The sequence below is a fragment of the Odocoileus virginianus genome, chromosome 4, assembly GCF_023699985.2.
Source record: "Odocoileus virginianus isolate 20LAN1187 ecotype Illinois chromosome 4, Ovbor_1.2, whole genome shotgun sequence".
NCBI classification, from domain to species: domain Eukaryota; kingdom Metazoa; phylum Chordata; class Mammalia; order Artiodactyla; family Cervidae; genus Odocoileus; species Odocoileus virginianus.
Window position 1 is genome coordinate 53,673,015 of NC_069677.1, and position 23,992 is coordinate 53,697,006.

The window sequence follows — 23,992 nt, forward strand, 5'->3', positions numbered from 1 at the left end:
ATGTCTTCTTTGAGGCAAAGACATTTGACCTGGACTCTGGCATAGTAGGAGGTAACTAGGTTAAAATAGAAGGAAGAGCATTCTAGCAAAGGCTACAGATTACTCCACTATCCTGTATTAGAAAGAAAAGCAATATTGATTATTGTTGTATTGAACAAGACCAAGAACACAGTGTCTATACGTTGGACCAGTGATCCCCAACCTTTTTGGCACCAGGGACTGGTTTCACGAAAGACAATTTTTCCGTAGACTGGGTGGAGTTTGGAGATGATTACATTTGTTATGCTGCCACTGATCTGACAGGAGGTGAAGCTCAGGCAGTAGTGCAAGCCCGTGGGGAGTGGCTATAAATACAGATGAAGGTTCGCTTGCTCACCCACTGCTCACCTCCTGCGCAGCCCACTTCCTAAGGAGCCGCAGACCAGTAATAGTCTGTGACCTGGGGATGGGGTTCCCCTGAGTTAGACAACAATAAAGTGTTTCATAAAAGGTAAAACCCTGAAAATAGGTTTGTGGTTACTTTTAGTAATTATTATTGTTGTTGTTATTGTCTGATATTAGTGGAGAATCAGGGCTGTGTTTTTCTCTCACTGCCTTTAAGCAGTGAGTTAAATCACCCTTTTCTACCTCTTGGCAATGTCGTGAACAGGTACAGTAATTGCTTAGAAAACTAGTTTAAGACTAAAGCAAAATTTTCATACCAGGTCTAATTCAGTATTTACTCCTACAGTAAAACCTCTACTCTCTTATGCCTTGACTCCATCCTCTCAGGTCAGATCTGAGGCTTGAGAAAGTTTGTTGGTATTTTGTTCTTCCTCCTTTATGTGGTCTAGCACTGGCATTGCTGGGGTTTTTGGGGTGGAAGAAAGTTGGAAGATGAGAATATCTGATGGAGAGAGGTTAAAAGAAAAGGTCAAAATCTTGCTTGTCTAGCTCTGTTATAACCCACCCATGTCCTCAGTTGTGGGAAGCTCTAAATGCAGGCTCTTTCCTAGAGAAAATCTGAGGTTTGTCTGGAGAAACCCTCCACAGGATCTCCACAGGGCACTGTCCCCTGACACACGTCATGACCTCTCCTGCTGACCTCTCATGACCCCTTCTGTACCCTTTCCCCTTCTCTCAGTGGTTGAACCCACAGACTCTTTCAGCTAAGACCTTCACACTTCTGAAACCACCTCCTTCAATAGAATTCTGCCAAGACGGCTTACGTGGCTATTTTCAGTGGACTCACTTGACCCATAGACATTTGCATTCAGGCTGCTGATACCAAAACTGCCTTCTTTGTCCCTCCTGCTCTCATGGTTAGCTCTAACCTACCTCAGACTTCAGCATTCCTCAGACCAAATGCAGGTGCTAGACTCTACACCTTTCCTGATGCTCTCAAGTTCAGCAAGGGTAACATAAGGCAAAACAATGCATTTATGCTGTTAAATAAATAGGCTGTTAAATCCAGCTGGGAAATAAGATTCAATTCTCTTCTCCTGAAAAAAAATAAAAGCCAGCACAAACAAACAACATTAACAACAAAAACAAATCTCTTTAGAAAGCCTCTGGTTTTAAGAGAGTAAAGACTATGACACAGAAAACTTTTTCTCTTTTAAATTTCTCACATTTTATTACATAGTTTGTTTGAAGTAATGGATACAAAGTGATAGATAGACCTTTTAGCAAGCCCTCATGGAAATGTCAACTGTACCCTTCAGCTGAAATTCTAAAACAATGGGAAAAGGACCATTTTACACTCTGTTACAGAAATATCAGTTATTCTTATTTATCATTTTCTTTTTATCATCACTATTTTTAGTGTTGTCACATTCATTGTTTAGGGAACACTAAGACACAAACATTGTAAAATTAAAATCTTTCCCACTGAAAACTTATATAGTGGATGCTCTCTAGAGAGCCGTTCACAAGTGAAGGACTTATTACCCCAGCCTTTGGGAGTACTTCCAGCACGGGACCCCTTAGTTGTCTACCTCCTTTAGAAATTGTACTGACTGAAGAATCACCTCATCCAAAGGTACATCACCCTCCTCACCTGGAGAGTCCTCAACCAGTCACTGGTTGATACAGAGACACAAAACTTGGTCCTCTTCTCCCACTTGGAGGGACTTGAAAGAGATGCATCGGCTTCAGAGGTCCTCATGGGTTGGCTGAGGTATTCTCCGTGATCACATTGTAGCCCAACTTCTTTTTCAATCCAGTCCTCCTGTGACTTCATTCCATCTACCCAGTAGATCCCAGGATCACTCCTAACACATCTTCCACACACTAATCTCCATCTCAAGATCTGTTTCTGAGGCCACCCAACCTGTGACAGATCATGGTTAAATAAAAGATGTCCACTATTTCCACCTCTACTAAACATTCTGCCTGAAGGTCCTAGTCAATGCAAAAAGACAAAAAAGAAATGAAAGATACAAATATGCAAAGAAGAAAATAAAGTTCTCATTATTTATAGACAACATAATTGTACATAGAAGACCCAAAATAACCTTCAAATAAAGTATTAGACTAAATAAAAAATTTTGCAAAACTGTTGGATAGTATAATGTTTATATTTCCATCAAAATTTTCAAAGTTTTAAAAATATGCCATTTGCAAAAAATAAAAATAACCTAATAATAATCAATGATTTCAGAATAATCATTCAGTAAACCATAAAGTATTATTGACAATAATTAAAGAATACCTAAGTGAACAGAAGAGTAAATCACAATTATGAATTGGAAGACTTAATACAGAGATGTCAGTTTCTTTAAATTGTTACAGATTCAATGCAACATCAAATGTATCAATCAGTTACTGTCATAATAAAACTGTGTAACAAGTCATCCCCAAACTCAGTGTCACTGGACAATAATTATTTATTTCCCTCTTGTGAATCTATGGATTAGTGCTTGATCTAGGTGAGATTCATCTGGATCAAAGTTATCTCCAGAAGAGGGTTGGACCAGGTCTGTTTCACGTGTCTTTCATTGCTATGAGTCAGTGGCTACCCAAGTTCTCATGTAATGGGATAAATGCAAAAGTCAAACCCAACTGTGCATGCCTGTTGAAGCGTCTTCTCATATCATGTCTATAAACATCTCATTGACCAAAACCTGTCAGATGGCCAGATCCAACATCAAAGGGCTGGGGAGTATTCTTCCTCCCATGAAGGCTGTGGAGGGAAAGGGGAGAATGAGTGCATATTTGCTAAGCAATAATTCTATTTACCACATTCATCAAGCTGAACACCTTTCAGTACTTTTCTATTTGTATATTGTAATAATAAAATTAAATTTTTTAATGTTTACATGGTTATTATATTGAACAGAAAGGTATAGAAAATATTTTAAGGTTTAACAAATAAATTAAAGTTTTTATTTAGTGAGCTTTCACTGAATTCTTACTTTACACCAGGGCTGGAGATAGTAAGGTAGCTGGGTGACTATCTCATAGAATAAAGAGGGTACTTTCCCTCAAGAATCTAACAATTAGGTTGAGAAAAATAAATGTTCAGAGTAACAAATCTGAATGAGGAGAGAATTGTTTCCATCTGAATAAGGGAATACTTAATAATATTTTACTTGATACATCCACAGAAAATATCCACAAATTTGAAATCTCACTACCTCATTGTTACATTTTCACATTAAAATTATTTTAATGTGAATATGGCTATCTTCTGAAATTTTTATAACCAGAGTAAACATACTATTATATCTTTTGCTTTTCCATATCTCACTGAAGAATAATTTTCCATTTATCAAGATATTCCATATTTTTGGAATCTTAAATGACAATATAGCATCCACTATTATTTGTGGATCACTCAGTTATGTTCAAAATTCTTCAGACCTGATTTATTTCCAATTTTTCACTGTTGAACTTTTCCACATTCAAAAGTGTGTGTGTGTGCGTGCACCCTAATGTCCATCGCAGCACTGTTTACAATAAATAGCTAGGACCTGGAAGCAACCTGGATGCCCATCAGCAGACAAATGGATAAGAAAGCTGTGGTACATATACACAATGGAATATTACTCAGCTATGAAAAAGAATGCATTTGAATCAGTTCCAATGAGGTGGATGAAACTGGAGCCTATTATACAGAGTGAAGTAAGTCAAAAAGAAAAACACCAATACAATATATTAACACACATATATGGAATTTAGAAAGATGGTAATGATGACCCTATATGTGAGACAGCAAAAGAGACACAGATGTAAAGAACACACTTTTGGACTCTGTGGGAGAAGGCAGGGGTGGGATGATTTGAGAGAATAGCGTTTAAACCTGTATATTACCATATGTGAAATAGATCACCAGTCCGGGTCCGATGCATGAAACAGGGCACTCAAAGCCGATGCCCTGGGACAACCCTGAGGGGTGGGATGGGGAGGGAGGTGGGAGAGGGGTTCAAGATGGGGGACACATGTACACACATGGCTGATCCATGTCAGTGTATGGCAGAAACCACCACAATATTGTAATTAGCCTCCAATTAAAATTAATTAATTAATTTTTTAAAAGTGTGTGTGTGTGTGTGTGTGTGTGTTGTATTCTCATTTTGGGTCATTTTCTCAGAGGGTATTTTTTTTAATGTTTTAAAATAGATTAGATTTATAGGAAAATTGTGATGATAGCTCAAAAATGTGATTTATCTCAAATATGAACAAACCTTTGTTTGTGAAAGGGACCCTTGAGGGAGAGAACACTCTCCATATGGTGGGTTTTCTATCCTGGAATCTGTCGTCTTCAGAGATCGATGAAATTGCTAGAGGTCTGAATAACCATCTCAAACTCTGATTTATTGCTGCACTTGAGGCTTGAATCTTCAAGCTTATCCAAATGAGTCTTTCCTGCATACATTTTATGTGATCATATTTGTTGGAATAAATAAAGTTGATGGAAAAAACATGACATGCCACTAGCATTCACTGAGAATCTGCCAAGTGTCAAACACTGTATTAGACACCTTACCCAGGTTATATCATTTAACACCAGCAATAATGCTACAATAGAGATATTGGAAGGCCACTTTATTTATAAGGGAGAGAGTTCAAAATATGTGATTTGTAATAAGGGAGTCAGGGAATTCCTGAGTTGCTGAGCTGCAAATTATGCTACAGTTCCACTCCAAATGAAATAAAGCTTGAAATATTATAAATCAGGTCACAGTCAATAATTTTATACCTTGAACATAGTGACCTATGGTGGGGAGACAAAATATTGGACTCTACTACGGATCAGATTTGTTGAAAACCTACATTTATTTGTAGCCTAAATCTTCCAATAAAGTTAAAGGCACATAGAGTTTTTAACCAGAGAAGACATAATTTGCACTCTTCCCATGTTTTGTTATTCTCAACAAAGACTGAACCGGTCATAAATATTTTATGAAATCTTCAGGCATTGTAGCAGAGATGAATCTTCATACATATTAGAACTTAACTAGAATAAAGCATTGTAATATTTGGGCTTTATGTTTATAAAAGTGATTCAATGATGTATCGACATTGAAATGGGCTTAAATATTCCTTGGGACAGCACGTGAGATCAGTAGGATAACTAAGGACCTGTGCTAGCAAGGAAGACAATATTTTGTTACTTTCATGTCTAAGGCCATGCTTGAAAAGTGAAAGTGTTAGTCACTTAATCGTGTCTGACTCTTTACAACCCCAGGACTGCAGCCTGCCAGGCTCCTCTGTCCATGGAGTTCTCCAGGCAAGAGATGGGAGTGCGTAGCCATTCCCTCCTTCAAGGGATCTTCCCAACCCAGGGAATGAATGTGGGTCTCCAGAATTATGGGCAGATTCTTTACCATCTAAGCCACCAGGAAAATTCAAGTCCATGCTTGCTATTCCTAGATATCATATGTGGAAAACATCCATACATTTTTCTGGACAGTTTATTTTTTCAAAAGTACCATTTTATTTCTAAACCTGATAGACAGAGTGCCTGATGAAATATGTATGGAGGTTCATGACATTGTACAGGAGGCAGGGATCAAGACCATCCTCAAGAAAAAGAAATGAGAAAAAGCACAGTGGCTGTCTGAGGAGGCCTTACAAATAGCTGTGAAAAGAAGAGACGCAAAAGCAAAGGAGAGAAGGAAAGATATTCCCATCCGAATGCAGAGTTCCAGAGAATAGTAAGGAGAGAAAAGAAAGCCTTCCTCAGTGATCAATGCAAAGAAATAGAGGAAAACAATAGAATGGGAAAGACTAGAGATCTCTTCAAGAAAACTAGAGATACCAAGGGAACATTTCATACAAAAATGGGTTCAATAAAGGACAGAAATAGTACAGATCTAACAGAAGCAGAAGATATTAAGAAGAGGTGGCAAGAATACACAGAAGAACTGTACAAAAAAGATCTTCACAACCCAGATAACCACGATCGTGTGATCACTCACCTAGAGCCAGACATCCTGGAATGTGGAGCCAAGTGGGCCTTAGGAAGCATCACAACGAACAAAGCTAGTGGAGGTGATGGAATTCCAATTGAGCTATTTCAAATCCTAAAAGATGATGCTGTGAAAGTGTTGCATTCAATATGCCAGCAAATTTAAAAAAAGCCAGCAGTGGCCATAGGACTGGAAAAGGTCACTTTTCATTCCAATCCCAAAGAAAGGCAATGCCAAAGAATGTTCAAACTACCACACAATTGCATTCATCTCACACACTAGTAGAGTAATGCTCAAAATTCTCCAAGCCAGGCTTCAGCAATACGTGAACCATGAACTTCCAGATGTTCAAGCTGGTTTTAGAAAAGGCAGAGGAATGAGAGATCAAATTGCTAACATCTGCTTGATCATTGAAAAAGCAAGAGAGTTCCAGAAAAAATCTACTTTTGCTTTATTGACTATGCCAAAGCCTTTGACTGTGTGGATCACAAAAAACTGTGGAAAATTCTTCAGGAGATGGGAATACCAGACCATCTATCTGACCTGCCTCTTGAGAAACCTGTATGCAGGTCAGGAAGCAACAGTTAGAACTGGACATGGAACAACAGACTGGTTCCAAATAGAAAAAGGAGTATGTCAAGGCTGTATATTGTCACCCTGCTTATTTAACTTATATGCAGAGTACATCATGAGAAACGCTGGGCTGGAAGAAGCACAAGCTGGAATCAAGATTGCTGGGAGAAATATCAGTAACCTCAGATATGCAGATGACTCCACCCATATGGCAGAAAGTGAAGAAGAACTAAAGACCCTCTTGATGAAAGTGAAAGAGGAGAGTGAAAAAGTTGGCTTAAAGCTCAACATTCAGAAAACTAAGATCATGGCATCTGGTCCCATCACTTCATGGCACATAGATGGGGAAACAGTGAAAACAGTGACAGACTTTATTTTCTTGGGCTCCAAAATCACTGCAGATGGTGATTGCAGCCATGAAATTAAAAGATGCTTACTCCTTGGAAGGAAAGTTATGACTAACCTAGATAGCATATTAAAAAGCAGAGACATTACTTTGTCAGCAAAGATCCATCTAGTTAAGGCTATCATTTTTCCAGGGGTCATATATGGGTGTGAGAATTGGACTATAAAGAAAGCTGAGTGCTGAAGAATTGATGCTTTTGAACTGTGGTGCTGGAGAAGACTCTTGAGAGTCCCTTGGACTGCAAGGAGATCCAACCAGTCCATCCTAAAGGAGATCAGTCCTGGGTGTTCACTGGAAGGACTGATGTTGAAGCTGAAACTCCAATACTTTGGCCACCTGATGTTAAAAGTTGACTCATTTGAAAAGACCCTGATGCTGGGAAAGATTGAAGGCGGGAGGAGAAGGGGACGACAGAGGATGAGATGGTTGGATGGCATCACCGACTCTATGGACATGGTTTTGGGTGAACTCTGGGAGTTGGTGATGGACAGGGAGGCCTGGCGTGCTGCGGTCCATGGGGTCACAAACAGTCAGACATGACTAAGCGACTGAACTGAAATGAACTGATTTTATTTCTAGTAGCATGTTGTTTAGTCTCCATAAAATCATTTTTTTCTCATTTCTTTTCCTGTGATTAATTTCTAGTTTCATGCCATTGTGGTCAGAAAAGATGTTCTAGAGAATTCTATACTCTTAAATTCTTTGAGGCACCATTTATTTTCTAGCATTTATTTTAGTGGAGCCAAATATATCTCAGCCACTACAAAATTCAGTTAAGTAAATAGCAAACAAATATCTGCTATGATCAGAAAAACAAAAATATTTTCCACAATTGATTATGAAACCCTAGGCCTGTCTTTTTAGGAGACTGATCAGGTTTTTTTTTAATCTATATATGGTTTTTTAAAATGTACAAAGCACAAAAGCTAAAATTGGTCTGATGGGAGTATTCAGAACCACACAGGACTTCTCCCCTTTGGCACTAAAGCCCAGATTCAGGAAGTGTCCCAAGTATACTGTGAGAAACCTTGCACTTTGTGGTGGAGGTTGGGAAAATGTAAGAATAGGTTGCATAAGTAAGAAAATTCTGCTTAACGGAAGAGCAGGAGACTTCTGAGAGCAAGGTTGCCATATGTTAATAACAGTTGCTGTGATCCTAGTACTCACATCTCTTTAGAAGTAGAGAGAGACATAAATGAAAATTATATTCCATTCTGGGTCCAGAGACTGTAAAAGGGATATTGCTCCTGGATTAAGTTAGAGATTAAAGCTTAATAAAGTTCACATATGTTTTGAGAAGATTCTATAGCCTGATTTTATCTTTTAAAATTTAAAAATATATTTTCATGTCAATAATTATAAATCTTTATTATCACTTGTATATGCTCCAAGTATTCTCTAGTGAGTGAAACACATCCATTGTTCCTTTACCTCTGATTTGATAGACTCTTTCTCAATTTTCATTGCTGTAAACACAATGGCAACATAATAAATTAATGATATTATCATGGACATCTATCTTCCTATTTCCTTGAAAAATTGATGAGTCAAAGATGGTGAATATTTTTAAATTTTTGAATATAAACTCCAAAGTGTCCTCCATGAAATTGTATAACAATTTATACCATCAACAGCAGCATATGGAGGTCTTATTTTCTTATGTGGCATATTTCTGTGACATAAATTAATATGAAGATAAATACACAATTACTCAGGATTTTTATCTAAAATGAGAGTGAAGCATCACCATTCTCCCAATGTCCCATTCAAGCTGACATTGAGGAAACATAAATTGCTTGAGTGTGCTCAAATATGAATGGACTGTCTTAAATATATGCCACTCAAATTGCTTCTCAAGATGTATGCAGTTCCCAAGGCCCCATTGTTTACAGAATCTATTTGAATCTTCTTGTCAATACCCAGACAGTATTCACGACACCATGCAGTTCTGAACTTACCCTTGCGAAATGTCTTAGAAGTGTCTGTTCTCAGATGCAGCATCCCTTTCTCTTTTGATCTGCAGAATTCCTAAACCAATTTTGGCATGAAATGTGTCAGTGTGGTTGTGGATATCTGAACATTGTCATGGGAATTTTTGAAAACAAAATTAAAGGGGCAGAAGGCATAACACAGTTTGCTAATATGTATTTTCTGCAGAAGCTGGGCTTTGACACATTTGCAACAGCAGTTGATATTCTGAAAATTAATTATGCCTGTATTTTCTTATTTTTACTATCACTTATTTTAGAAATTTCTACAGATCTCCTTGGTAGCAAACAGGAGTATCCCTGAGCATGTTTATTTTGGTAAGGTTTTCTTTAATAAAGAAAAAAAAGTCATTTCAACTCTAGGATTTCCCCAGTTTGGATTTTCTGGTGGATTTCTGCCATTTGGGGGAGAGTTGAGACCTTTCCACAATGCAGGGAAAACAAAATAGAAACTGAAAATAAACTTTGCCAAAAGGTCAGGGACCAATAACAGAGAAACGAAAATAATTAGGCAAGTGAAAAACAAATAAAAATACCCTACAATCTTATGTTAGTTCTTTGCATTTCTTTTTTGGCAAATAAAGAAAACCACGTAGAAAAACACAATACTATGACCTTTAATAAATTAAGAAGTGAAATGTTCATGGCACAGAACACTCTGATCTCAAGGAGGGAAGAGAAAGTAACTACAGTGGGCATTTTTTTTGTCTTTGCCATGTAAGGCAAAGCAAGGTGCAAAAAGACAAACCCTAATCCTCAAAGTCTGAGCTTTTTCTCTTAGAAATTCAAAATGATTTGCAGTTAATTTTATCTGTCTTAAACCTTTCCACAAAGGAACCACACAGATCTCTAGGCAATTTCATGCTCACTATAGAGATGAGGAAGCTGAAACACTATTAAAAACACAATGAATCAGGGGCAGAGTTGATCACAGCACCCTGCTTTTATTTTTTCCTCCATGGGTCTTTGAAAATTTGGCATTGGGAGTTTATCCTCTTTACTGAGAAAAGGAAGAAAAGGGGGACTATAGGTATATTTGCACCCACCTGCATCTTCAATTTAAATCAAAGCATCATCTCATAGGGCATGATTCAATATATTTTCTTAATTAGAATTTGTTTTCTATTTTTCTCTTTCTTTTGTTTGTATAAATCCTTGTGTTTTTCTCCCTACCCCAATTTTTTAAAGAATTAAAGAACTTACCTTAGATGTAAAAGCAAGAACATATGAATTAAGATTACCTAGATAATATAATTTTGTTGTTGTTGTTCAGTCGCTAAGTTGTCTCCAACTTTTGTGATCCTATGAAATGCGGCACACAGGCTTCCCTGTCCTTCACTATCTCCTGGAGTTTGCTCAAATTGATGTCCATTGAGTCAGCGATGCTATCCAATCTCTGCGATGCATCTCATCCTCTGCCTCCCCTTTCTCCTTTTGCCTTCAGTCTTTCCCAGCATCAAAATCTTTTCCAATGAGTTGGCTCTTTGCATCAGGTAGCCAAAGTATTGGAGCTTCAGCATCAGTTCTTCTAAAGAATATTCAGAGTTGATTTCCTTTAGGATTAATTGGTTCAATCTCCTTGCAGTCCAAGGGACTCTCAAGAGTCTTCTCCGGCACCACAATTCAAAAGCATCAATTTTTCGGTGCTCAGCCTTCTTTTGAAGTTATTATTTATAGTCTCCAGAACCCTACATAATTGTCCCCTGACTCGTTTCCTGAAATCCTCCACTCCTACTCTTCTTCTTTTTGCTTCATACAAATTTCTGAGCCTTCAATTCTCCACACTCATTCCTTAAAGACTTCAGGCTCTTAGACATCCTGTTCTATCTCCCTGGGCTTTCCTGGTGGCACAGTGGTAAAGAATCTGCCTCCTAATGCAGGAGACTCTGGAGACTTGGGTTTGATCCTTGGGTCGGAAAGATCCCCTGGAGTAGGAAATGGCAACCACTCCAGTACACTTGCCTGGAAAATTCCATGGAGAGAGGAGCCTGGTGGGCTACAGTCTGTGGGGTTGCAAAGAGTCAGACACAGCTGAGCACACAAGCATGCACATGTTCTGTCTGTCCAGAGGACTACGTCCCGATTGTCCCCGTGACTATCTCATGGCATTTAGATTTGCGCTCAAACCTTCCTTCTGCAGAAAAGTCTTCTCTTTCATCCTCTGTCCTCTGAAAAATTATAATTTCCAGAAAGTAAAAATCAAGATTCTATACTAATCCTGAAATAGTATTAAATGTTTAACCTACTAATAAGAAAATAGTAAACAAGATAAAGGGCTTCCCTTGTGGCTCAAATGGTAAAGAATCTGTTTACCATGCAGGAGACCTGGTCAGGATGGTCCCCTGGAGAAAAGAACGGCTACCCACTCCAGTATTCTTGCCTGGAGAATTGGACAGAGGATCCTGGTGGGCTACAGTCCGTGGGGTCACAAAGAGTCAGACACGACTAACGCAGTCACAGTGAATAGCACTTTCACTTCAAACAAAGTAAGGCTTTTTCTAAGGAGAATTTGTAGAATAAATGCTTATATATCATTCAGAAAAGGCATACTGAAATGAATTTCCTATGTTAGACACAAAAATAATTATATCCTATAGGGCAATGAAACCATGAAATTAAGGGCTTTCCTGGCAGCTCAGATGGTAAAGAATCTGTCTTCAATGCAGGAGACTCAGATTTGCTCCTTGGGTTGGGAAGATCCCTGGAGAGAGACATGCAGACCACTCCAGTATTCTTGCCAGGAGAAGTCTATGGACAGACCATGGGGTCGCAAAGAGTTGGACACAACTGTGCAACTAACACTTTCACATTCTCTGCCTGATAGAACTCATGGGTATTTCAATTGGACAGTTATAGTCATATTAATATATAATTTTGCAGAGTCTGGACCCTAATCACTAGTAAATTCTAAGTCAAAGATCTATTCTTTCTTATCCTTGTAACTTGAGCCCTCAAAACAATGCTGAACATATAGTAGGTGCTCAGTAAACATTTGGGGAAGGGTAATAGGTTGACTAGCAATATTTTAGTGAAAGTAGCTAATGCATATCAATTAGAAAGCAGAGGAAAAATGAAAATCTGATTGAAATGTGAAAACATGAACAAATAAAGTAGAAAAACAGAAGGTGAGATACAGTAGTGCTGAGTAACATACATACTATGTGTTTTCAGAAGCACTGTCAAGATGATAACATCCACAGGAAAATATTATAATTTCCAACTATTAAAAGTTGACAAACATACCAGAAATATTTATGGCTAAATTTGATACTTAGGAATCTCTGTAAAGACTGCACCCTTATTAAATAGCCTTTAGGGAGAAATATAAGCTATTTTTTTTAAATGTTTTTGTTACAGAATTTGTATTAGGATTCATGTTTAAGAGGTAGTTGAAGGTAAAATTATGAATGGACACTTGAAATTTACTTAACACAAAACCCATTTATTAAGTACCTACTTTGTTCAAGGCAGACTATATCTCATTGTAGTTTATGACCTCTGGCTTTTGTTTTTCCTGAAAATCCCTTTCTCCTGGTCTGATGAGTGGTAGATAGCCCTCAGTCATTTACTGAAAAGGCATGGCATTTGCCTGTGGTGGAACAAGGAAGGAGTCAGCACTCCCTTTCTGTTTTATTTTTTTGCCTGAGGCTTATTAACTCACTAGTATATGGAAGATACAATAGAAATTCCCCAGAACATTGAAAATTTATACTCTCTCTCCTGGTGAAATGATGACATTTTTTCCCAGTAGTGCTTCCCTCTTTATTGTGTTCACTGCATTTGGCTCCTATCATCCCCAAAATTAACTCATGGATATCTGAAAATAGACTTGGAAAAAGTGAGGGTGGATTTTGTAAGACGTGTTATTCTTTAAGGAATTTTGCAGCCTTTCCCCCAAAACAGAAGTAAACAAAAAAAGGGAGGAAATGTTAGAGTGATAAGCCTGTTTAGAAAGCAAATACTTTTTATCCCACTTAAAATTCTTAACAATTTAACATTTTCTGTGTGTGTATATAGAAATAAACAAGCAACTTGATACTATTATTTATTCAATTCCTGCTTAGTTTTATAAACTTAAAAGCTAGTTTAAACTTAAACATTATTTAACTCATCTGGAATTGTGTGGTTGGCATCAGGTTTGTAGGAAGAATTCAAACACAATATAAAACTGTTGCAATAGAAGAATTTGCATTTCTTTTCTTGTAATCATGATAAATATTTTTTTCTAATTAGGGGAATAGTTAGTCAATATTAAGCTTTTCAACTGAACTTTCATTTCCAATAAAAGTAAAACACAGAAATTCCCAAGCCCTCTAGTAATTATTTGTTTTATGCTGCTTAATCATTGACATGGCATTTCTGTGAATAATGGTTAGTTTATTTTTAAGGAGTTGAAAAGCTTTTTATAGAATCTCACAAACAATCCTCAACAAATTAAAAAAAAAAAAGGCAAGTTGCAGATAAGTTGTACCAATGTGATTTTTGTGTAAAGTTTGAAGACATACAAAAGTAAACATTACTTTAAGGGATATTGCATAAGTCATGGAATTATTAAGAAAAACAAATGTCACCACAAACTTCAGGATAATTGATATCTCTATGAGGAAGGGAGGGCTATGAAATCATGGAAAGCAAACAGGAAGCTTCAAATATATTGAAAATGTTCTAGTTCTTAAGCTGGTTGGTGGGAATGGATATTATGTATATTATGCTTTATATTATATATGTATGATAAATATTCATAGCTTTTAAAAATGCCTTGTATTTCTCTTTCCAGTGTTGTATTTCCATTATTATGGTACACTAATAATCTTAAATTTCTTTACGTATAAAATGTTAATGCCATACAGGATGTTTTTGTAATTGATGGACTAGTATCCCCCAAAAAATTGAGTCTATGCCCCGCAGCCACAAGCAAAATAGAAGCAGAAAACCTCAGCAGGTGTAAAAGCCTGAATGTGCAGCATAACCTGAGGGCATCGATGGGATTCATGTAGGTAGCCTGGAGTCTCAGGCACCTGTGCAGAAATAGATAAAAACATCTGAACCCACCCCATATAAAGCTGGCACTTTGGTAGTACTATGTGTATAAAAACAAGATGATCTAAATGAAAACCATTTTAGCAACAGTAGACTAAAAAGAAAACTCTAATTTCTGTGTTGTAGTTAACAGGAAAAATATCTGTAGGATTTAGTAAGGACAAATTAACCCACATAGGTCTAGGATCACATGTCTAGGTGGTCCCAAAATATTCCAAGAAGTATCTGATTAAATAGCAGCAGATGATGTTGTATCCTTGGCACTCTAGCAGAAGTAAATACCAATTTTTTTCTCCACCCAGTCCTCATAGCATTCCTTCATAAAATTGTAAAAAATTAAGAATTGATAATTACCAGCAAATATACACAAGGAAATAGGAGTTAAGAGCCAAAACACAAACAAAACAAAAAAAAAACAAGCAAAATAAAAAAGCCAAAACAAGCAACGAAACCAAAGACTTCAAATGCTGAAATCATTAGATACTAAATATAAAGTAAATATATGTTTACAGTGTTAAAAGATATAAAAGGCGAAATGAAAAAGACAAGTTAGGAGAAAGAGAATATCAAAAGTGACCAAGTGTGTTTGAAAAGACAGAACTTCTAGAAATAAATATATAATAATTGAAATAACATAGAGGGATAAAACAGAAAATTAGGCCAAATTAACAAGAAAACTAATGAAATGGAAAGTAGACCTAATGACATACTGTGATAAGTGCCACGAGGGAAAAAACAGCAGAGCAGTGCGAGGAGGATCCAGAGGACTGCTGGGGGGAAGGCCTGAGTGCTATTTTAAGAGCGATCAGAGTAGGTGTCACTCTGAAAGAGGCGAGGGAGCCAGCCACATGGATGTGGGGGCGACTGTTCCAGGAAGAAGGAACAGCCATTATTTGACAAGAGAGCCGCATCAATGCAGCTATCGTGCATAGAAGTGACTGAATGCTGGGGACAGAACAAGGATCCTTTAAGCTTCCAGAGAGAGAAAAAAAATACTGTCACAAAGTACATGGATTCATAATGACTCCAGAGTTCTCAATAGCAGGATTTTGAAGCTAGAGAATTCTAAGTGAGCCTTTCAAATGTCAAAAGGAAAATTTTACATCATCCTACCTAGCCAAACTCTTCCCATTAGTGTAAAAACATTTTCAGACATGCACATCTCAAAAATTAGGTAACTGTGTTCATTTTCTACCTCCCTACCAAAAATCTTTTGTAGACTACCATGTAGTCTATCAAAAGAAGGAAATAAACCAAGAAAGAGGAAGAAGTTCTATTTTTAAAAGTAGGTGATCCAACAGAGGAGCATGATGAGGGGACTCCCTCGGATGGTGCAGAAGATTCCCAGATGGCAGCTGTGCCCCAGATAGAGAGAGCCCCCAGTGCGGTTGGGGTGGACCTGATGGCTTGGAGAGGGACTTCTGAGAGAAGAGCAGACACACCTGGCATCTTAAGAAGAGATCTAGAAAGCTGGCAAAAGGTTGAAACTAGGTTATGAAACACAAAGCAAGAAGACACATTAGTCCTCGGCAAACAGCAAGCTGGGCAGAGAAGACAGTCAGTCATGGTTCCCCACTGACTCAGCTATGAATGGGGCTCTCAAATGATGCAAATACAGCTGTGAGCTGGGAAATAATGCTTGAGGGCTGCGGGAGGACAAAGTGGGAGCTAGATGTGAAGAGATGATGTCTGAGTCTGAGAAATCAAGAAGTAGCAGCGAAACTGCATTATTCAGAGAAGTTACAATGACCAGGTCTCCAAAATAAACGACCGAAAAGAGGTAAAAATGCATGGAGAGGTGAAAGTTGTGGAGACAATGGAGCAGAGGGAGGAATACTGCGATTTTTCTTAAACTCAAAGTATGACAGTGCTTTTAATAAAACAGGAGAGTTACATATGTAAGTGTAGATTTCCTAGTAGACATATTTTTTTAAGTAGGAAAAAAAGTACAATTAACTTCAACAATATATTTGATTTAACCCAATCTATCCAAAATATTTCACCCAGCAATCATCACCAAAAACTTATTAATGATCTAGTTAGCTCCTTTTTTCCATACTAAGTCTGAAATCCATGGTGTACCTTGCAGCCAATGTGAATTAGGACTGGCCACATTTCAATGCCAGTCAAAGCTAGAGCCACCTTATATGACAATAAAACTCTGAATTAGATGAATGTTTTGAAAAAAATTTTTTAAGTTGTAAAGTAGCACTGATGTGGAATCTGTCTACTTATTTTGTGAATGTAGAAATGCATTAATGCCATCAAAACAGAGGACCAAATAATTGAAAAAACTGGGGAAAATGGAAGTTCCTTGAGAAAACCATGAAAAAGCAAATTGCGGATTTTTCATTGGCCATCAGGGCATGGGATCGCATCACTCCTATAAACTATTCTTTATAAGTTTTATGTTTGTTTTTTACCACCTATTCCCTTTCCCTTGTAGGTGAATAGATGTAGTTAAGTAACTTGCTCAAATTTGTTAAGTTAATGAAGCAGCAAAGCTAGACTCAAATTCAGGCACTCTGACACCACTGACCACAATCTTTACCACAGCACCCTGCATGGCAATTCCATCTGAATGCATGGGTGCAGTTTAGTTCGTTGAACATGATGTCTAAATAAGTACTGATATATTACACACTTTGATCTGAATGTAAACTAACATAAAAGTGACAAGATCAAGAGTGTTTCTACTTCTTATTCTTGGTGAAGAAATTCAGGGTAAATATTCCTATTTTAACTATTTGAAATAATTTGTGACTTTGATAAAGTAATTTGGTTTTTAACTATACAGCCATTAAAATATTCTGGAATAGAAAAATTGTGTTTCTCAACAAACTGTCAACGTCTTTCAAGAATTATGCAGTTAGAATTTTTACAACAAATGAATTCAATATAGCAAATCAATTCTACTCTATTGACTTTCTCCTATTGTATAATAAATTACCCAGAAATGTCATAGCTTAAAACAACAAACATTTGTTATCTCACAATTTTTTGTGTGGTAGTCAGGAATCAAGAGGCAGCTTGATTGGGTGCCATCAAGGTGTTGGCCAGGGCTGAGGTCATCTCAGGGCTCCATCAGGGAGGCTATGCTTGCCAACCCACTCATGTGGCTGTTGGCCAAAGGCATCAGCTCTTTGCTTCCTGGGCCCGTCTATTGGGCTACTCACAACATATAACTTGCTTCCCCAGAATGAGGACTTTGAGGGGGTGAGACTGGAAGCAAGATAAGTCAGTCTTTCCATAAGCTGATCTCAGAAGTGACACCCCATCACATCTGCTGTCTTGTGCTCACTAAAAGCAGGTCACTAGCTCCAGTCCACACTCCAGGAGAAGATTTCATAACAAGTGTGAGTATCAGGAAAAGAGACTGGCTCCAATAGGGCCAACCTAGAGCCTGCCAACCACAACGATAATTCTTATTCAACACTTCACTCATGGAAAGATGCACTTCCTTTCTGTTATTCATTCATCCATCAGTAATCACTGATCACCTATTTTGTGCCAGGCCCTAGAAATCTGGGAGGGCAAAACAGATACTCTCATAGCCTTCCTAAAACCTACAGTCTAGTGTCCTCAAAATTAAGTACCTAAATGGTTTTGATCAAAAAGAATCAAATGTTTTAAAGAGGGAGAAAGCATAGTTCAGGAGCTTCTGTCTCACTAACTGCCTTTTCCCAACTGCCACACTTATAAAGCAGCTACGGATGCAGCTGCTCCTGCTGCTAAGTCGCGTCAGTCGTGTCTGACTCTGTGTGACCCCATAGACGGCAGCCCACCAGGCTCCTCTGTCCCTGGGATTCTTCAGGCAACAATACTGGAGTAGGTTGCCGTTGCCCCCTCCGAAATACGGATGATCTGTCAGTAAAGATGAAGCGACACCCTGGTCTTCTTAGGTCATAATTGCCTTATCCCCTTGCTCTGCTCTACCAGTTTCCTAGCTCAGTGAGAGTCAGTGATTTCCTTTAATTTCTGTACTGACAATGCATTGTTAAGGCCTGCAGGTCAGATGCCTGAATTCATCCAACTGTAGAAAGAAAAGCGGCTCAAGAATTTAGCCTCTTGACTGTCGCTCTAAACTGTAAACTGACAGAAAAATCTATGAGATCAGCAAGGCTCAATTCTGATCCCAAGCATTCTTTGTCCTCTAAACAAGCACTTGGTTTTTGGTTGAAACTAGAATGATGTGACTTCAAAATAAGCATATGATCAGTGGTTGAACGTGCCTGCACATTTTTTTTCTAGAATTCTTCAAGTTCTTTCTGTTAACCTTATCAGGCTCCCCCGTCAGTAAATATTTCATGTGGTGCCAAGTGTCTACGTTCTCATACTCTGGTCCATTTCTTAAGAGTGTGCACCAGTGAGTTTCATTGTCATATTAGACATCACCACACCTTCAGATTTTGAGTCACCAATTTGAGTAGATATACAGTAGCTTTGTGTTCAAATATACCCAAACACATACTCTCCACTCCTAATCACCAACAGAGGTTGCATCAGAGATGTCTTAGCCAGACTTTTTTTTCAGTAAGTTGAGTTTGAACAATCTGAGTGTTTCAAGGTTGCAAAAAATAATGGCTTATAAAAAATTAAAACAGATAATTAAGCTTTGAATAACACCACTGGATGCATGAGAAGCAAGTTTATGTTGCAAATCATTTAGTATAATTGCAGATAAGGGTGCTGACATATCTAATAAAAAGAAATATGCCATATATTTGTGATAGCCATACATGTTTTAAAAGAACAAACTGACCCTATATTCATAGGTTCAGATGGTATAAAGTTCACTAAGACTTGAAAATCCAACTGCTCCAGACTCCAGCAGTAGCTTCAGTTCTGAGGGGCTTAATACTCTGCTACTGTGTTCCATCTCTTATCATGGGAATAATATACATGTACCTGTTCTTAACTCAGCAAGTCACAGAATTTATTAAAGAATCTAGTCTATGAATGAACAATAATCTCTGCCACTTGAACAAGTTTAAATGTTTTCCTCCACTTTAATTAAAACTATCCCTTATAGACAGACTTTCTTTTTTCTCCCAAATAAGTAAGATACTGACAATCTCATCCTGAAGATGTGCTAATGGACCCTGAAAAGAGAATTCATTTTACTCTGATTTGTTAACAATAAGCATAGTTTAAAAAATCATTTCATTTACTCCTTAAAATTAATGGCCAGATAATTCATTAATGAAAGCACTTATAACAAATGTGACCTCCAGAATCAAAGCTTTTGAACCACAGAGTATTCAGAAACAAAATAATGTCGAACTTGATGAACTCAAAAAGTGGGGTATCCTTGGAGCATATTTAGTGACTACCTAGTGATGATGTATTGGCAAATATTTTTATACAAAACTGGAATTTATCCCAACATGGCATGAGTAATTACAAAGTAAGAAATATGTGATCATATGTTTTATAGTAACCTATAAGGGAAAAGAACACACACACACACACACACACACACATAATTGAATCACTTTGGTGTACACTTGAAACTAACACAACGGTGTAAATCTAGACTTCAATAAAAAAAAACATTGAACATGCCTTAAAGAAAAAGTTGGCAGTCTGTATAATCCTTGTCACTTCTGGATAATGTCATAATCAGAGATAAAGACACAGAAACGCATTAACATTTCCAAAGTAATGTACTGTGATTTTTGCCTTTCTTTCATTTATTTACTTTTTTTTTCATTTATTTTTCTGACCTTTTATTGTATGAGATCCTACTGTAATTTAAAACCCATATTTTAAAGGAGTAATTTAGGGAATATCTTACCAGTTGTGAGCTTTTTGAGAGGCCTTTTGAGACAAACTAAGTTACTAACTAGTTCAGAGTTAAAAGTTTTATATATTGTGACAGCTTCCCCTCCCCTAGAAGAATAGTCTGGAAATATATCAAGATGATATCTGAAGAATGATGTTGAGGTCAGTTCACTATAGTGTGTCCATTTCTAAAGTAGGGATGTGAGAAATAATATCTGAGAAGATTGAACATTATGGGCAGTAAAAGAAAAGGTTAGTGTTTTGGAAATGCTTCAACAGGAAGTTGTCTGAATGAAGCCTAAGAACTCAAATACACCTTGTGTGTATTTTTTTTTTCCTTTTCTCTCGTGGTTTATTACAAGTTTTTTTTTTTTTTTTTAATTGTGTCAGGTCTTAGTTATGGCATGCAGGATCTTTGATCTTCATTGTGGCATGCAGGATCTTTAATTGTAGCATGTGAACACTTAGATGCAGCATGTGAGGTCTAGTTCCCCAACCAGAGATTGAGCCCAGGCCCCCTGCATTAGGAGCATGGAGTCTTAGCCACTGGACCACCGGAGAAGTCCCTGTTACAAAATGTTGAGTGTGGCTCCCTGTCCTATATAATGGGACTTGTTTCTCTATTTCCCTGTCCTATATAAGTGGGACCTGTTTGTCTATTTCCCTGTCCTATATAAGTGGGACTTGTTTGTCTATTTTATGTATAGTGATTTATATTTGGTAATCCCAACATCGTGTATTTTTAAATGTAAAAACTACTGATACCTGGATATGTGTATATATATATACATTCAATTAAAACACACAAACAAATGTGATCAGTGATTGAAGAAGCCTGTACTTTTTATTTCTAGTATTCTATCTCCTATAGAAATTCACACACTACACACATATGTGCAAAGATATTCATTACTGTTTTTTGCAAAAACAAAAGGCATAATAAAATTTAAAAACTTGAAGGAAACCTAAACTTCTATTGGTAAGTGAATGCTTACAATGATTCAACTTCTATTAATAGGAGAATATTTCTATAGAATATTCTACAGCTTTTGTGGAATATAAAGTAGGGCTATATGACAAAGCAGAATCTATTATAATTTGGAAAAAAACACGTTGCCTAACAATATATATAATGTGTCCCTTAAAAATAAAAATAATATAGCATTATCTTATTTAAAATAAGTAAAGCATACTATAATACAATCTAGTCAAAATATCTATGTGGGCAGAACAAAATTTAAAGGATAGATATCAGCTATTAAAAGTGTTTACCTTTGAAGAATAAGATTGGAACAGTGGGCAAGGAGGTAGTAACTTTCACTTTTTTAATTTAAATGCTTCCATATTCTTTTCTTTTACAAAAGTACATATTATCATTGCATTACTCTCTGCAGTATCCAGCACTTCACTTTTTATAAGTTAGGACCTTGCACCCCATTATTTGCATGTGTAATTAAGTACAAACATGTTGATACATAACCTATAAATCTCAATGTTATTAAATAGCAGTGTTACAATAGCTGTAATGCACATTAAAATACTTTAATACATATATATGTGTGTGTATATATATATATGTTTAGCTTGTGCGTTAATCCTGAGACCAAAAGCTGTAAGTAGCCTGTGGTGTGGTCCACTTGCCTTTTAAATCAGGAAGAGTGTTCTTCAAAGTTACCTGTTATCCATATCTCTATCAATAACTTCCTAAAAATCAGGGCTTGATTTATTATTTCATTATTTAAGAAAATGATAGAGAAAATGTTAATGAAAATTAAATTTAAATGTTTTTCACATATATAGCCATTCACTATAAATAGGACAAAAAATTGAAGAACTATTCTATTTGAAAAGATACCTGACTCAGCAAAATCACATATATCACTGATGGTCAAATGAGCTTCCAACATACGTCTTCAGTGCTTCACTTCCACCTTACTCGTTAACAAAAGCAAAAATAGTAACTAATATTCGTGAGGATCTAGTAACTGCAACCTCAGGTTGGCTACAGATGCAAAAGTTTGGTCAAAATCAATGAGGCATTCGATTAGATTCAATTAGCTATATGGAATCTACCATCATGAATACTATATATGCTATTATTATTTGTGAAAAGTGTGCCTCACATCTCTTATAACATACACACACACATTTTCCAAAGGTGATTGTTAAACATTTATCAACACACTGCTGAGTTAGGGTAGCATAAGCAGTGTTCACCCAGTTCAAAGCTTCATCAGTAGATACTATTGATATATCTGCTCAAAAGAACTCACGCTCTGAGTATGACCAAATTGGCACATGTAGGCTCAAAACAATGAGATGGCGGCAAGAGGCCATATTTTAAGCCCAGCATCCACTTTTCTACTTGACTGCATGCTTTTTAGGACTAGTTGCTTAAAATCAAATTCTTTTACAAAGGCTATGAATAGGCATTCTTGCACAGGACTTAATTAAAATTTCACACACCTACGAAAAGCTGTTTTGAAAATAAGCCTTGGGAGAATGGATTGGATTTTTAAATAATCACAAATAATTATTCCATGTTAAAAGAAGTGAGCCTTATTTTTAAATTGAATTAGATTTAAACTCCAGAAAAAGATATTCATCATATACACACTTCCACACAAAAAAACATCAAGGCTCTGGGGGAATTGGGGAGAGGAAATGGGTTTGGGTTTGGGATTTGGCAGTACTAATTTGAGGAAAGGAAATTGTTCAAGGCTAGATATGCACTCTGTTACAATAAAACCTTTTGATGTCAAATTTGGGGAGATAGATAAAGCACAATAGATTTACTAAATTTTCTTTCATTATCTTGGCTGATTGAAATATGAATCAGATTCTAGGATTTTTCTTTCTGTGAGCTCCAAATGCAGAATTCTTATAAACACACATGAAAAATGATGGAGGAAATAATGGAGACATGTACCATCAATAACAATAAAATAGAATATAATTACCTTGTTACATTTAATATGCAGCCCTGCTTTTGCACATTATTTGGTCCAGAATTGACTTGAAACCCACCAGTGACTTGCTGCATTCCTCTGTGTATAAATTCCAAAGGCTCAGTATAAGCAACAGAGCCCAGTGAGCCTGGTTCACAAGCTGAGCCTCCAGTCCTCCTGCCTTTAGCTACTGTTTAATACTAGCTGTTTGTTCTTTCCAGCCCGCCCCCCCACCTCCTCCAGCTCTCATTTTGAAAACCTACCCCGTAGATATCCTATTCAATCTTTCTGAGTTGCCTTGGCAACTCTCAAAGCTGGGATAGCTCACGGCTTCCCAGTCTAATTCCATCACATCCCTCAATTAGTATAGTTAAGTCCTTTATGGGCAGTCAGATATTCTTCAGAACTGTAATCAGGAGTTGGCTCACTCTAAATTGTGTTTAGAGATTCTCACAAGGTGATTTCCTGCGTACATCCTCCAGGCTGTCTTTCTGCAAGGTCCCTTTCCTTAAAACCAGAAAGCAGAACCAGACTGTTACAACACACATTCTTGCTTCCCTCCACTATCTGTTGACCTTACCTTGAAGATTTACTTTTTTTTGAGTCTTTTGGCTGCCATGCCCTTTGGCATCTTCGGAAGCTTGGCAGCATTCCTTGGTTGGCAGTAATTCTCAGGATTGTCAGGTTTTCAACATGAGGGCCTCAGATGAAAATCATAATTGTTCATGTTCCCAGCCAAATATTTCATTGCATATGATGTTTGCAAAGAGCACAGAGGTAGATCATTCTTTGCTTATATTTTGAAAAGAGGAAACTCACCTCTGGCCCACCTTTGCACCCAAAAGGAGCTACCACCCG

At 37.1% G+C, this 23,992-nt stretch overlaps 1 long non-coding RNA gene across 1 annotated transcript; it reads right to left on the reverse strand.

Annotated features, from left to right (window-relative positions):
- Window positions 1-1,585: 1,585 nt before the first annotated feature.
- Window positions 1,586-23,348, reverse strand: LOC139034771 (uncharacterized). The gene is made up of 4 exons (XR_011487314.1): window positions 23,147-23,348; window positions 10,566-11,530; window positions 9,333-9,402; window positions 1,586-3,163 (listed from the first exon to the last, which is right to left on the reverse strand). It is a non-coding gene; the product is annotated as an uncharacterized lncRNA (long non-coding RNA).
- Between the last annotated feature and the right edge of the window lie 644 nt (window positions 23,349-23,992).